This window comes from Eucyclogobius newberryi, unplaced genomic scaffold (genome assembly GCF_026437365.1).
Source record: "Eucyclogobius newberryi isolate DKJ021-1_F unplaced genomic scaffold, fEucNew1.0.hap1 SCAF_10, whole genome shotgun sequence".
NCBI lineage: Eukaryota > Metazoa > Chordata > Actinopteri > Gobiiformes > Gobiidae > Eucyclogobius > Eucyclogobius newberryi.
In genome coordinates, this window is record NW_027315724.1 from 36,571,150 (window position 1) to 36,573,874 (window position 2,725).

Genomic DNA, 2,725 nt, shown 5'->3' on the forward strand with positions numbered 1-2,725 from the left:
TCATTCTTTTCTTCGATATATTCACAGTATTTTTTGTGTAGCTAACTCTTTGCTAGCTCTTTGCTCTCTCTTTGTTAGCTCTTTGCTAACACTCTTTGCAAACTCTTTGCTAACTCTTTGCTCACTCTTTGCTAACTCTTTGCTAACTCTTTGCTAACTCTTTGCTCACTCTTTGTTAGCTCTTTGCTAACTCTTTGCTAACTCTTTGCTCACTCTTTGCTCACTCTTTGCTAACTCTTTGCTAACTCTTTGCTAACTCTTTGCTCACTCTTCGCTAACTCTTTGCTAACTCTTTGCTAACTCTTTGCTCGCTCTTTGCTAACTCTTTGCTAACTCTTTGCTCACTCTTTGCTCACTCTTTGTTAGCTCTTTGCTCTTTTGCCTCAAACGTTCTGCTCTTCTGGGTTTGTTCTCTCCAGGTATTTCAGAGTCATGTGACGTGTGGTTCAAGCCCTGGTCAGTCCCGTTCCTCCAGGAGAACCATGTGACCCGGACCATGTGACCCGGACCATGTGACCCGGACCATGTGACCCGGACCATGTGACCCAGACCATGTGACCCGGACCCACACGGGGCGCTCTCATCCCAGAGGCTCTCTCTCTGCTCTCTCTCATGTCTCTCTCTCTCTTATCTCTCTCTCTGGTCCCTCTCTCTCTCTTGTCTCTCTCTAGTCTCTCTCTCTCTCTCTGCTCTCTCTCTTGTCTCTCTCTCTCTTGTCTCTCTCTCTTGTCTCTCTCTGGTCTCTCTCTCTTGTCTCTCTCTTATCTCTCTCTCTGGTCTCTCTCTCTCTCTTGTCTCTCTCTAGTCTCTTTCTCTTGTCTCTCTCTTGTCTCTCTCTTATCTCTCTCTCTGGTCTCTCTCTCTCTCTTGTCTCTCTCTAGTCTCTCTCTCTTGTCTCCCTCTAGTCTCTCTCTCTCTCTGATCTCTCTCTTGTCTCTCTCTCTCTCTGCTCTCTCTCTTGTCCCTCTCTCTTGTCTCACTCTCTTGTCTCTCTCTGGTCTCTCTCTCTCTTGTCTCTCTCTTGTCTCTCTCTCTGGTCTCTCTTTCTCATGTCTCTCTCTTGTCTCTCTCTTATCTCTCTCTCTGGTCTCTCTCTCTCTCTCTTGTCTCTCTCTAGTCTCTTTCTCTGCTCTCTCTCTTGTCTCTCTCTCTCTCTCTGCTCTCTCTCTTGTCTCTCTCTCTCTTGTCTCTCTCTGGTCTCTCTCTCTCTTGTCTCTCTCTTGTCCCTCTCTCTTGTCTCTCTCTGGTCTCTCTCTTGTCTCTCTCTGGTCTCTCTCTCTTGTCTCTCTCTGGTCTCTCTCTTGTCTCTCTCTCTTGTCTCTCTCTTGTCCCTCTCTCTTGTCTCTCTCTGGTCTCTCTCTTGTCTCTCTCTCTGGTCTCTCTCTGGTCTCTCTCTTGTCCCTCTCTCTTGTCTCTCTCTGGTCTCTCTCTTGTCCCTCTCTCTTGTCTCTCTCTTGTCCCTCTCTCTTGTCTCTCTCTTGTCCCTCTCTCTTGTCTCTCTCTGGTCTCTCTCTTGTCTCTCTCTGGTCTCTCTCTCTTGTCTATCTCTGGTCTTTCTCTTGTCTCTCTCTCTGGTCTCTCTCTGGTCTCTCTCTTGTCCCTCTCTCTTGTCTCTCTCTGGTCTCTCTCTTGTCTCTCTCTTGTCCCTCTCTCTTGTCTCTCTCTGGTCTCCCTCTTGTCTCTCTCTTGTCCCTCTCTCTTGTCTCTCTCTGGTCTCTCTCTTGTCTCTCTCTCTGGTCTCTCTCTCTTGTCTATCTCTTGTCTCTCTCTGGTCTCTCTCTTGTCCCTCTCTCTTGTCTCTCTCTGGTCTCTCTCTTGTCTCTCTCTCTTGTCTCTCTCTCTGGTCTCTCTCTCTTGTCTATCTCTGGTCTCTCTCTGGTCTCTCTCTTGTCTCTCTCTCTGGTCTCTCTCTCTTGTCTATCTCTTGTCTCTCTCTGGTCTCTCTCTTGTCTCTCTCTGGTCTCTCTCTTGTCTCTCTCTCTGGTCTCTCTCTCTTGTCTATCTCTGGTCTTTCTCTTGTCTCTCTCTCTGGTCTCTCTCTTGTCCCTCTCTCATGTCTATCTCTGGTGTTTCTCTTGTCTCTCTCTCTGGTCTCTCTCTGGTCTCTCTCTTGTCCCTCTCTCTTGTCTCTCTCTTGTCCCTCTCTCTTGTCTATCTCTTGTCTCTCTCTGGTCTCTCTCTTGTCTCTCTCTGGTCTCTCTCTTGTCTCTCTCTCTGGTCTCTCTCTCTTGTCTATCTCTGGTCTTTCTCTTGTCTCTCTCTCTTGTCCCTCTCTCTTGTCTCTCTCTGGTCTCTCTCTTGTCTCTCTCTCTTGTCTCTCTCTTGTCCCTCTCTCATGTCTATCTCTGGTGTTTCTCTTGTCTCTCTCTCTGGTCTCTCTCTGGTCTCTCTCTTGTCCCTCTCTCTTGTCTCTCTCTTGTCCCTCTCTCTTGTCTCTCTCTGGTCCCTCTCTTGTCTCTCTCTTGTCCCTCTCTCTTGTCTCTCTCTGGTCTCTCTCTTGTCTCTCTCTCTGGTCTCTCTCTCTTGTCTATCTCTTGTCTCTCTGGTCTCTCTCTTGTCCCTCTCTCTGGTCTCTCTCTTGTCCCTCTCTCTTGTCTCTCTCTGGTCTATCTCTTGTCTCTCTCTCTGGTCTCTCTCTCTTGTCTATCTCTGGTCTCTCTCTGGTCTCTCTCTTGTCTCTCTCTCTTGTCCCTCTCTCTTGTCTCTCTCTGGTCTATCTCTTGTC